The sequence below is a fragment of the Heterocephalus glaber genome, unplaced genomic scaffold, assembly GCF_053883595.1.
Source record: "Heterocephalus glaber isolate CG9 unplaced genomic scaffold, H.glaber_assembly_v1.0 deba00001442, whole genome shotgun sequence".
Lineage (NCBI taxonomy): Eukaryota > Metazoa > Chordata > Mammalia > Rodentia > Bathyergidae > Heterocephalus > Heterocephalus glaber.
Window position 1 is genome coordinate 28017252 of NW_028258296.1, and position 13846 is coordinate 28031097.

The following is a 13846-nucleotide window of genomic DNA, read 5'->3' on the forward strand; positions in this document are numbered from 1 at the left end:
TTCCATCCTCTTGGCTTGTTGGTTCTCAACGTGTAGGTACTGATGATCCTCTGGATTTCTGCTGAGTCCATTGTACTTTCGCCCTTTCATTCTTTTTTTTTTCCATTGAGTTAATCGGTACATTTTAGGTATACAATATTATGACATTCCTTATTGGGAATTTGTACCTTTACATGGTATGTTTCGCTTCTTATGTTTTCCCCATTCCCCTGCCCTCCCTTCAACCCCTCCACCCCTCGCTATTTACAAAAACTCTGTTTCCATTTTTTCTTTATCTCCTATTAAATTCCATTCCCTTCTTTCTTTTCCCCAATCCCTTGCACTTCCCCTTCTCCTTTGGACCTCTTCTTCCTATTTCACATCATGTATTCTGTCTTTTGATCTTTATTTCCATGTTCAGATTCTCATAGCAGAGAAACGATTCAGTATTTACACGTGTGTCCTCTTTATGTTACTTAAGAGTACGGTCTCTAGGTACATCTCTCTGTTCAGTTAGAGATGTCTCCAGCTTGTCTTTCTTTATGTCAGAGTAGTACTCCATTCTATGAAAAACCCACATCTTCTATATCCATTCATCAGTTGATGGGCATTTGAGCTCTTTCCAAGGTTTAGCTCCTACAAACTGTGCTGCTCTAAACATGGGTGTGCATAGATTGCTGTGGTATGGTGGTTATAATGATTTCAGGAAGATACTGAGAAGGGGAATAGCTGGATCAAATGGAATCTGTGGCTTTAGTTTATTGAGGAATCTCCACACTGATTTGCACAGCGGTTGCACCAGTCTGCAGTACCACCAACCCTGGAGAAGGGTTCCTTTTTTTACCCCCACAGGCTCACCAGCATTTGTTCCTGGTTCATTTCTTGGTAATAGCCATTCTTTCTGGAGCGAGATGGAATTGCAGCATTGTTTTAATTTGTATCTTTTGAATGACTGGTAATATTGAACATTTTTTCATAGATTTATTTGCCATTTCTAATTCTTCGTTTGAGAAACGTCTATTCATTTCAGACACCCAGTTTTGGATTGGGTCTGTACATTTGGGGGGGGGCAAGTCCTGAGTTTTTTTGAGTTCTTTATATATTCTAGATATCAGTCCTTTGAGGAACACCTGGCAATTTTTTTTTTTTTTTTGGTACCAAGGATAGAACTCGGGTCCTTGCGCTTGTGCAGCAGGCGACGAAACCACTGAGCTAAATCCCCGGCCCTGGCAAATGGTTTTTTCCCACACTGTGGGTTGTCTCTTCGCTGTGTAGGTGCTTTCTTTTGCTGTCCAAAAGCTTTTCAGTAAGATAAGATCCCACTTGTTGATTTTTTGTGATATTTTCTGTGTGCTTGAGGTTTTGTTCATAAAGTTTTTGCATACACCACTGTGTTCAAGAGTTGTACCTATTCCGTCTTCCAGCAGATTTAGCATTTGTTTTACTATTTCGATCTTTGATCCACTTTGATTTTAGTTTAGTGCATGGTAAAAGATATGGGTCCAGTTTTAACCTTCAGCATGTGGAAAGCCAATTTTGCCGGCACCATTTATTAAACAGGCTCTCTTTCTTCCATTGAAATGTGTTGGCTTTTGTGTCAAAGATAAAGTTGCAGGTATGTTTGGAGTCGTTTCTGCATCTTCTTATCTGTTCCATTGATCCTCAGGTCTGTTTTTTTTTTTTTTTGCCAGTGCCATGTTGATGTTTTAAAATCACAGTAGCTTCGTAGTATAGTTTTGAGCCAGGGACTGTGGTGCTCCTTTCCTGGCCTTTGTTTCCCAGAATTGCCTTGGCTATTGTAGGTCTCTTCTGTTTCAGAATGAAGGATTGGAATTGTTTTTCCTAATTCTGTGAGATATGTAGTTGGTATTTTGACCGGGGATGCATTAAATCTGTATGAACAATTTTGGAATTCTGGGCACTTTCACTATATTGGTTCTTCCTACTGAAGCACAAGGGATATCTTTCCCGTTTCTGATATCTTCTTTGGTCTCCTTTTTCAGAGTGCTATAGTTTTCAATGTAAAGTTCTTTTACTTCCTTCATTAGATTGATTCTTAGGTACTTCATTTTTTGGATACTATTATGAAAAGTGTTATTTTTATTTCTCTGATTTCTCTCTCAGTGAGCTTGTTATTCCTGTTGAGGAATGCTGTTGCTTTGTGAGTGTTGGGTGTATCCAGCTATGTTACTGAATTTGGTTTTTTAGTGTAGATGTCTTTTGGTGGAGTTTTTGGGGTCTTGTATATAAATATCATGTCATCTGCAAAGAATGATAATTTAACTTGTACTTTTCCTATCCTTATTCCTTCAATTTCTTTCTCTTGTCTTATTGCTGTGGATAATATTTCCAGAAGTATATTGAACCAGAGTGGTGATAGAGGACATCCTTGTCTTGTTCCTGATTTTAGAGTGAAAGCTTTAAGTTAATAAGTGCTATGGTTTTCTGAGCAGAGGTCTTTGATTTCTTTTCTTTCTTTCATTTTTTTTGTTGTTGTTGTTGGTGGTGTTGTTACCACGGATGGAACTTGGAACCTTATGCTTGTGAGCCAGTGAAGGGGACCACTGAGCTAAATCCCTGCCCCTGTTTGATTTCTTTGGTTAGGTTAATAGTTTTGTTAGGTTAATTCCTAGGTATTTCTTTTTTTTTTGGATGCAACTCTGAAAGGAGTTGTTTCTCCAGGACTTCATTCAGTGAGTCTGTTGTTCATGTACAGGAAAACTATTGATATATTTTTGGGGGGGGGCATACCTGGGATCAAACTCAGGACCTTGTGCTTTTGAGGCAGGCACCAGAACCACTGAGCTAAACTATGGGCCCGAAAGCTATTGATTTTTGTGTGTTGACCTTGTATCCATCTACTCTACTGAATTTGATTATCAAGTCTAGGAGACTTTTGGTCGAGTTCTTGGGGTCTTCTAAATAGAGTATCATGTCCTGTGCAAATAATGACAATTTAACGTCTTTGTTTCCTATCTTTATTCCTTTTCTGTCTCTTTTCTAATTGCTGTGGCCAATGTTTCCAATAGTATATCGAATAGGAGTGGTGATAGTGGACATCCTTGTCCTGTTCCTGAATTTAGTCTGAAGGGTTTCGGCTTTTGACCATTTAGTATGATAACACATGTTGGTTTTTCATAGGTGGCTTATCAGGTTGAGACAGAGACCGTCGATTCCAATTTTCTGTAGGGCTTTCATCATGAATGTGTGTTGGATTTTGTGAAATCCTTTGTCTGCGTCTATTGAGATGATCATGTGGTTTTTGCCATTGGCTCTATTACTATAGTGTAGTACATTTATGTATTTGCATATGTTGAACCATCCCTGTATCCCTGGGACAAATCCCACTTGGTCAGGATGTATGATCTTCCTGATGATCTTCTGGATTCTGTTTGCCAGGATCTTATTGTGGATTTTTGCATCTATGTTCATTATTGAGATTCTCCTACAGTTCTCTTTTTTGGTTGAGTCTTTCTCTGCTTTTGGGATCAAGGTGATGCCTGCTTGGAGGAATGAATTTGGGAGTCTTGCTTCCCTTTCAACTTCAGTGAAGAGTTTAAACAGTAGTGGCAATAGTTCTTCTTTCAATGTCTTGTAGAATTCAGCAGCGAAGCCATCAGAACCCGGGCTTTTCTTTCTTTTTTTTGTACCTGCGCGCGGGCAGGTGCCTCAGCAGTGGCAGCAGCCATTCCTGGCGCGCGTAGGCCGGCAGCAGCTCAGCCCGAGGGCTCCAAGTCCTTCGCCTAGGCAGCCGCCCCGCCTGCCACCATGCTCTCTGTGGCGCCCACTCTGGGCGAAGCGGGGAGGCCGGGCGCCAAGCTCCCAGGGGAGGCGGAGGCAGGAGGCTCTGGAAGAGCAGGGGCAAGGCGGCTAGGCTAGGGTCTGCGACCCTAACTCTGCTCTGCTCAGCTCAGCTGTGCTCCCCCAAGGTATGAGTCATGGGGCCCTGCCTCCCGTGGCGCAGCCCTTGCTGCCCGCCCTCTGCCTCGCCCACCCTCTCGCCTCCCGCTGCTCCCCTCTTCCCCTCCGCAGGGCTCCGTGCCCTCACAGTAGCAGTGCTCCGGGCCAAGGCCACTGGCCACAGCCGCTGGCGCCTCCCCTAGCGACCGTCTTGGCCTTTTCTTCATTGGTGAGTTTTTCCTTATGTTTTCAGTTTTCTTGATTGATATTGGGTTCTTTAGAATTTTTAGGTCTTCTTTTTCAACTTTGGTCATTCATATGTATCTAGGAATTTGTCCATGTCTTCTCTGTTTTCCATCCTCTTGGCATGCTGGTTCTCAACGTAGGTACTGATGATCCTCTGGATTTCTGTTGAGTCCACTGTAATTTCACCCTTTCAGTCTTTTTTTTTTTTCCATTGAGATAATCGGTACATTTCAGGTATACAGTATTATAATCGGTACATTTTAGGTATACAGTATTATGACATTCCTTATTGGGAATTTGTACCTTTACATGATATGTTTCACTTCTTATTTTTTCCCCATTCCCCTGCCCTCCCTTCAACCCCTCCACCCCTCCCTATTTACAAAAACTTTGTTTCCACCTTTTCTTTTTCTCATGTTCATTCCATTCTCTTCTTTCTTTTCCCCAATCTCTTGCACTTCCCCTTCTCCTTTGGACCTTTTCTTCCTATTTTGCATTATGTATTCTACAATGTGATCTTTATTTACACTTTCAGTTTCTCACACTAGAGAATCTATTCGGTAGTTACACATGTGTGTCCTATTTATTTCACTTACGAGGATGGCCTCGATATGCATCCATTTAGCTATAAATGTCTCTAGTTTCTCATTGTTTATGGCTGAGTAGTATTCCATATTATTAAAAAAACACTTTTTCTTTATCCAGTCTCCAGTTGATGGGTAGTTGGGTTGTTTCCAAGTTTTAGCGATTACAACCTGTGCCACTGTGAACATGGGTGCACGTATATCACTGTGGTATGATTCTCTTAATTCTTTTGGAAAGATACCTCGCAGGGGAATAGCTGGGTCAGATGGTACTTCTAATCCCAGTGTTTTGAGGTATCTCCATATTGATTTCCACAGTGGTTGTACACTCCTACCAGCAGTGGAGAAGGGGTCCTTTCTCCACACAACCCCAGCAGCATTTCTTGTAGATTGATTTCATGATAGCAGCCATTCTTTCTGGAATGAGTTGGAATCTCAGTGTTGTTTTCATTTGCATCTCTCAAATGACCAGAGATGAACATTTTTATATATTTATTTGGTGTTTTTATGTCTTTGTCTGAAAAACATCTCTTCATTTCACATGCCCGTTTGTGAATTAGGTCTTTAAATTTGGGGTCACCACTTTCATTATCACATGGATTTGTGTCTTTTCTTTCCATTTTTTGATAAGATTGGCCAAGGGTTTGCCAATTTTGTTTATTCTTTGGAAGAAGAAACTGTTTGCTTCCTTGATTTTTTTGGTACTGTTATCTTAGTCTCCATTGCATTGATTTCTGCCCTGAACTTTACAATTTCCTCCCTTGTATGAGCTTTGGGTTGGTCCTGCTCTTCTTTTTCTAGAAGCTTAAGGTTCAGCATCAGGTTATTTGAGCTCACTTTGTTTTCTTAATGTGAGTATTCACTGCTATGAATTTCCCTCGTAAGACGGCTTTCATTGTGTCCCATAGATTCTAATATGTTGTATTGGCCATGTCATTTAATTGTAGAAACTGTTTGATTTCTTAATTTTCTGTAACCCATTGGTTATTCAGAAGAGTGTTATTCAATTTCCATGTGTTTATGAAATTCTTGCAGGTTCTTTTGCTATTGATCTCTGATTTCATTGCATTATGGTCTGATAATATACAGGGGATAACTTCAATTCCTTTGCACTTACTTAAACATGTTCTGTGAGCTAGAATGAGGTCTGTTTTGGAGAACCACCCATGTACAGCCAAAAAGAATGTGTATTCTGATTTTGTAGGGGTGGAACGCTCTGTAAACACCTGTGAAGTCCATTTGTTCAAGAGTTTGATTGAGTTGTAGTATTTTGTTTTTTATTTTTTGTGTAGTAGATCTATCTTTTTGTGACAGTGGGGTATTGAGGTCCCCTACTACTATTGTCTTATTGATTATTTGATTTTTCATGTTCATTAGTATTTGTTTTATATAGTTGGGTGCGCTAGTATTTGGTGCATATATATTTATGACTGTCATCTCTTCCTCTTGGATTGTTCCCTTAAAAGGATGTAGTGGCTCTCTTTGTCTCTCTTAATTAGTGTTGGTTTGAAATCCATTTGATCTGGAATGAGCATAGCTACTCTTGCTTTTTATCGGGTTCCTATCAGATGGAGTATTTTCCACCCTTTGACTTTCAGTCTATGAGTTTCCTTTTGAATTAAGTATGTTTCTTGCATGCAGCTTATTGTTGAATCTTGCTTCTTGACCCATTGTGCCAGTCTGTTTCTTTTCTTTTTTCCCCATTAACTTTATTGGTACATTTTAGGTATACAATACAGTTACATTCATCATTAGGATCTTGTACCATTACATGAGTCTCTTGGTTCTTATTTTTTTTCCCCCTTCCCTTGCCCTCCCTTCACCCCCTCCACCCTTCCCTATTTGCAAAGACCTTGTTGCCATTTTTTTCCTCTTCTCATATTTTTTCCTTTCCCTTTTTTTCCCTTCCCCTCCCCCTCCCAATTCCCCTGCTCTTTTAGACCTTTTCTTCCTATTACACAATATCAGTTATACATTTTTAAAATTACAATATTAAGATCTAGGAGACATTACCATAGATTTTACAGAATTTAAAAGGATATAGAAAGCATACTTCAAAAATCTTTTTTGAAGTAAATTTGACAACTTCTAAGAAGTAACTTAGAAAACAAATTAATGAAACTAACTCTGGAGGAAATATAAAATTTGAATAGCACCTATTAAAGAAAGTATATTCCTAGCTTGAAAACCTACCTATATGACAACAGCAGGCTCATATACATTTTAACTGATAAATTATATCAAACAATTAAAGCAGAAAAAAGAAGGAACATTTCTCCCCTCATTTTAGGAACTCAACATTGTGCTAATCCTAAAATTGGATAAAGATAATAGAAGAAAAAGTATGAACATAGATAGAAATTTGTTTAACAGAACAAACTCTTAGAAGTCAGGTCTGGCAGGATGTAGAAAGTGGTTTTGTTATAGGGATGGCAGTGTTGGTTCAGCATTGGAAGATCCACCCCCAAAAGTCATCATTTCAACAGAGGAAAGGAAAAAGCCATATGATCCTGTCACTAGTTGGAGAAAAAGTAGTGGACCAAATTCTACAGCTGTTCATGGTAGAAGCTATCAGGAGACTAGAAGTAGAACAGAAACTTCTCAACAGATTAAAGACATGTACTCCATACTTCCAGTGAGAACGCCTTGTATGAATGGAGAAGATACAATGCTTTCTCCTTAAGGTGGGTAACAAGGGCAGATATGCTTACTCTTTATCTGTCCATTAAACTTTGAAACCTAGTTTCCACCAACATAGTCTGGGAATAAAATGACACAACTAGGATAGGATTCGCACAAAGGACCCAGAAAAGCCAAAAACAAAAACAGTGTCGGAAGACGTTTAGCACGCGATTTTAAGACTTCTTCTAAAGCTACAGTGATCAAGGCAGTGTTGGTGTAAGGAAAGACATATAGATCATTGGAATAAAACAGAGAATCTAGAAATAGAACCACTCATATATGGTCCACTGAGTTTTCAAAGATTATTGAACATTAGCATTTTATAGAATATAAACTCGATTCAAGAGCCAAGGAAGAGATAGTGTCTTCAGCAAACGGCACTAGAACACTTGGTATCCATATATAAGAAATTAACCTCAACTCTTTTTTTCCATACATGAAAATAACTTGAAGGGATGTATGAACCTAAATAAAAAAGCCTAAAAGTATAAAACTTTAAGAAGAAATTATAAAGGAAAATATTTATGAATTCAGGGTAGGTAAGAACTACCTAGGATACAAAAACCATGACGTATAAAAGAAAAAAATTGATAAATGAGATTCCATCCAAATTAAGAACTTTAAATGACATCATTAAAATGAAAAGTAGTCCTTAAACAGACCATATTTCCAATGCATATAACCTATGAGTAGCATATATAAAGAATTCTTAGAGCTCATTAATAGACAACCCAATTAAAATGTAGACATAAGAAGATGATAAATAGCCAGTATAGCACAAGGAATGGTGTGCAACTCTAGAATCAGAAAAATACTAATCAGTACAATAATAAGATTGAATTAATACACTCATTAGGGAGATGAAGTCAAAAGTTTTAAAAGCCTTGTCATGACTTTTTCTTTTTGTTGGATTCTCCCCCTTTGCGTTTAATTTGTCATGCCCAATGGATTCATTCTGCTGGGTTTCATGGGGTTGTGATCCTCATCGTCCTTTCCTAGGGTATTGTCTAAAATTTTTTGGAGTGCCGGTTTGGTATTCATGAACTTCCTGAGGTGCTCTTTATCATGAAAGTATCTTATTTCTCCATCAATTTTGAAAGATAGTTTTGCAGGGTACATTAATCTGGGTTGGAGGCTGTTTTCCTTTAGGGCTTGAAATACATCACTCCAAGCTCTTCTTGCCTTGAGGGTTTGCATTGAGAAGTCTGCTGTGATTCTGATGGGCTTTCCTTTGTATGTGATTTGTTTCTTTTCTCTCACTACTTGTGGAATTTTATTCTTCTGTTGGATTTCTGGAATCCTAACTATTATATGCCTATGTGTAGATTTGTTTTGATCAAGGTTGGCTGGAGTCCTGTATGCCTCACTTATCTGTATGTCAAGTTCTTTTCCCCTCTTTGGGAAGTTTTCTGCCATCACTTCTGTGAAGTGTCATCTGCACTCTCTCCTCTTTCTTCATTGACTCCAATCAGTCTTATGTTATTCTTCTTGGCATCCTCTAGCAGCTGCTGGATTGATTTCTCATGTTCCCTTACAATTTTGCAATTTTTCTTTTCCTGGTCACTAATTGCAATCTTATCTTCTATATGTGAAATTCTATCCTCACATTGGTTCATTCTGCTGCACAGACTTTCGATGGAGTTTTTAATCTCTTGGAAATCTGTTTGGATCTGTTTTATGGATTCCATTTGTTTCCTATGTTGGGATTCCATCATGTTCCTCAGATCCTCTATTTTTTTAATCTGTGTCCTCTCTAGATTTATTAATCATGTCTTGCACCATGAGCAAAATCTTTGCTGTTATCTGAGTAATTATTTCTGATTTCATTTTTCCCAGATCCTCTTTTGTTGCTAGTTCAGAGAGTCCAGGTGGTTGAGTATCAGATTGTTCCATCTCGTTTCCCTTTGGGGTTGCTGTAGGTGATCCAGAAGTCTGTTTCTGAGGCTTGTTTATGTGTCTTCTCATTTCCACGGGGGAGTGGGGGTGGGGAGTGTGCTTCTGGCGCCCACATGGCTCACCTTCTGTGCCCTAGGAGCTTGGGATGGAGGCAGGGAGCTGCCTTCCGGGTGCTGGGACCAGCTCACCCTCTCTACAATAGGAGCCTGGGATGGAGGCAGGGAGCTTCCTTCCGGGTGCTGGGACCAGCTCAGCCTGTCTGCCCTAGGAGCCTGGGATGGAGGTGGGGAGCTTCCTTCCGGGTGCTGGGACCAGCTCAACCTCTCTGAAACAGGAGCCTGGGATGGCGGTGGGGGAGCTTCCTTCCGGGTGCTGGGACCGGCTGAGCTTCACTGCCCTAGGAGCCTGGGATGGAGGCAGGGAGCTTCCTTCCAGGTGCTGGGACTGGCTCCAGTCTAGTTCTTTTGATTGGTGATTTGAGCCCATTAATATTGATGGTTATAACAGATATGTATTGACTTATCCTTGTCATAACCTTTGCTTGTTGGATATTTCCTCTTTGGATTTAATTTCTTATCTTGCCTGATGGATTCATTCTGCTGGGCTTCCTGGAGTTGTGATCCTCGTTGTCTTTTCCTAGGATATTGTTTAAAATTTTTTGGAGTGCTGGTTTGGTATTTATGAAGTTCCTCAGGTGATCTTTGTCATGAAGGTATCTTATTTCTCCATTAATTTTGAAAGATAGTTTTGCAGGGTACATCAATCTGGGTTGGAGGTTGTTTCTTTTAGGGCTTGAAATACTTCACTCGAAGCTCTTCTTGACTTGAGGGTTTGTGTTGAGAAGTCTGCTGTGATTCTGATGGGCTTTCCTGTGTATTTGAGTTGTTTCTTTTCTCTAACTGCTTGTAGAATTTTGTTCTTCTGTTGGGTTTCTGTAATCTTAACTATTACATGCCTAGGTGTAGTTTTTTTCTTTATCATGGCTAGTTGGAGTCCTATATGCCTCACTCATTTGTATGTCAAGTTCTTTCCCCCTGCTTGGGATGTTTTCTGTCATTACTTCTGTGAAGTTTTTTTTTTATGTCATTTGCACTCCCTCCTATTTCTTCATTGACTCTGATCTAGCAGCTGCTGGATTGATTTCTCATGGTCTCTTACTATTTTTAAGAAATTTTTCTTTTCCTGGCAATCCTATCTTCTATATCTGAAATTCTATCCTCGGGTTGGGTCATTTTCCTGCGCAAACTTTTACTGGAGTTTTTAATCTCCTGCAAATCTGTTTGCATCTGTTTTGTGGGTTCCATTTGTTTCCTATGCTGGTATCCATCATGGATATATGTATGTTTATTGCGTATCCATAGTCTCTGTCACAAATCTGTTTGTGTCTTAGCGTACCTGGCATTGTACCTGGCTCTAGGTGGAAGCCCAGGGCTCAGATCTCAGCATTCTTGGCTGCTCTACAGTCTTTGCCTCTTTAGCACTACTTGGCAGCCCACCTGAAGCTGCTAGGAGGCCCTCAGCCTAGGCACAGAGAGGGTGTACTGACAGATCAAGAGGAGTCCTGGCTCCACCTGTGTCAAGCAGGAAACAGGAAGCAGGAAGATCTCTGTCTTTTGTTATACAGCTGCTGGGGCCAGAAGCACTGGCCTCTCAGCAGCTTATCTCACTGGTGTCTGGTAGTTGTTGGTGGCAAGAGGAGGCATGGTTGTGTATTGCTATGATTAATTCTGATGCTGAGCCATCCCTCGGTCTGCCCTGCACTTTAGAGAATAAGTTAGAGGCTTCCTTTTGGTCAGGTTCAGTGGAAGAATTGGATTCTACAAATCCATGCTCCACTGCTTTTTTTTTTTTTTTTTTAAAGACAGAGTATCTCTGAGTTGTAGAGGCTGGCCTTAAACTTGCAGTCCCCCTGCCTTAGACCCTTTTGTGTCTGGGTTTACAGATGTGTGCCACTACCTCCAGAGAAATCCATACTCAGTTGTGGATTCCAGGGATCCTGTGTGTGTGTGTGTGTGTGTTTGTGTATGTGTGTGTGTGTGTTGAGTGAAATAGAGTTTAGTACCCTCCTTAAAAAGTGCCCTCACAACGTGGTAGAGCATATCTATAATGCCAGCACTCTGGGAGGCTGTGCGGCAGAAGGATCACAAGTTTGAGCCTAGATTGGGCAATTTAGTGATTTAGTGAGGCTCTGTTTCAGAAGGGGGGATGGTGCTGGAGATGTATGAAGCCTTGGTTTTAATCCCCATTGTTGCAGAAAAAAAAATTTTTCTTAAAGTGTCTTTGTGACAAGCATGGTGGCACATACCTGTAATTCCTGCACTCTGGAGGCTGAGCCAGGAAGATCATGAGTGTGAGGACAGCCTGGGCTACAGAATGCCCTTGTATTGACTGGCACAGAAGAGTTGCTCAGAAAATCAAAACTTGTGGTTAATTTGCCACCCCCACCTGCTTGTAGTGCAAAAGCATTCTGAAAAGGAGTTGTAGGTGTTAATGTTGGTACTCCATCTGAACAGCTCTGATACTTGTTTTTTGGTACTGAGAATTAGACCCAGTGCCTTGCACATTGTAGGGATGTGCTCTACCACTTAGCTATATCCCATTCTGTTTATTGGTAATTAGGAAAAGAAATGAAGAAACTCAAATCCAGGCTGTCCAAATGCTGAAAAGGTTTTTGCATTATTTCTTCCAATTTAACAGATTGCTAGAGATGGCCTGCCTAAATCCAATCTTGACTGCCCTCCTCTAGCCATGTGCACTGGGAGAATCCTCTTACTTCTCTGTGCTATGGTGGTTTTGTAAAATGGGGACTCTGGTAGCCATGATGATCTCACATGTGGTGAGGATCCAGTGATCATGAAGTAGAGAGTTAGATTAGAGTTTAGTAGCTGTCACCTTCTCATGATTGTCCTTGGCCCTGAGTTGACCTGTGTCTTATTTTCCTGGATAAATTATAGCTAGAATACAATTCTTGCCATTCGGTCTACCTGTGTACTGAAAAAGTATATTGTGAATTTGCTTTGAGAACTATAAAGCTACTTCTTACCTTTGAAGGAGATGCAGTTTAGAATCATCATCTGAGTAGCAGGGTGTATGCTCTCCAGTGGTTCTTTTATCAGACCCTTGGTGTGCTTTAGAATTTGGTCATTGGTTTTTGATATGAAGGCAGGGTCTGAGAAGTTAGCTGCCTGGGCCTCAGCAAAGTAATATTCTCTGACTTTAGTTTTGAAGTCATCCACCATGGGAAACTGCTTCTGGATATAAAGGTTATTGACTGAAGCATGTACCCAAAATTTCTCCTGAAGAGGCGATGAGTTAGCTTGCAGAAAAGATTATGGATGGTCATGATCTCATACTTGCTGCTAGCATTAACAAAGTCTTTAAAATGTAAAACCAAGTGCACCTGTTCATGGGTCTGTCCCCTCGGGGCTAAGGAAATCATCCCCATGGCAGTAGAAATTCCAACAGGTGCTATGAAGATAGTGTCGAAAAAGTTGACCTGGTCCTTCAGTGCTCGGTAGAGGGTGAAAGCAAACTTTGCATTGAGGATGTTAAGTCGCTGGATCCGGCTCTTGCCGTGGAAAGGCTGTAGGATGTTCCCAGCACTGGATTCTGAGTCTGTTGGGGAAGCTGCATCTATGATGTCAATGTAGTCGTCATCCTCATTGAGTAACTTTTCCAGGTCTAGATAGTCGCCATCCTCCTTCCCCTCTGGAATCCAGTCGTTGGTAACTGTGTTTTCTTTGTGGAAGTCAGCAGGCAGAAGGGACATGCTTAGGTTTTTATTATTTAGCTGATCTTTGAGACCTTTAATCCCATCACATGTGCATATTATAATGAGAGAAATGAGAAGAGGGTGGAATGGGTGTTTCATTTTGGCAGAGCTACAACTAGAAGGGAAAACACAATATGGTGAGAGGCATGAAGAGACACCCTCCCTCGCAGCACCAGTACCTGTTTTTGTTTTTTGAAATGTGGCTCACAATGTAGTCCAAGCTGGCCTTTAACTTGCTATATAGGCCAGGCTGGCCTCAAATAATGTATGATTCTCCTGCCTCAGCCTCCCTGGTGTTGGGATTACGGGTGTGCACCATCATGCCCAGCTTGTAACCATTGTAGGATTTTTTATTTTTTATATTTTATTTTTTTGGTACTAGGGGTCGAACTCGGGACCTTTCGGTTGTGAGGCAGGCGCCGGAACCACTGAGCTAAATCCCCAGCCCAGGATTTTGGATTTGAAGAGAATCTATTGAAGATGAACCTACACCTACCAGTTTGGATGCCTCATAATCCTCCTGTGGGAACCATGAGCCCCAAGATAAGAATTTCTTCTGTAAAGGTCTGCAAAATTCTTAACTTTCTTGAATTCCAGGGATTCAGAGGCCCCAGAAGAAAGTTTTGTTGTTGATGTTCATTCACTAAACGTTGTCTTCTGTGTCTAAACAGCATACAGTAATAGGCATTAGAGGCACAAAGGTCTTCCCATTGAGGGATTCATGAGCCACTCTTGGGGCAGATGTGCAAGAAATTGAGGGTTCTCAAACTAATGCCGGCAAAAGCAT

General features: G+C 40.7%; 1 pseudogene; it reads right to left on the bottom strand.

Annotated features, from left to right (window-relative positions):
- Positions 1 to 8103: 8103 nt before the first annotated feature.
- LOC101711484 (heparin cofactor 2 pseudogene) lies at positions 8104 to 13203 on the bottom strand (annotated as a pseudogene).
- Between the last annotated feature and the right edge of the window lie 643 nt (positions 13204 to 13846).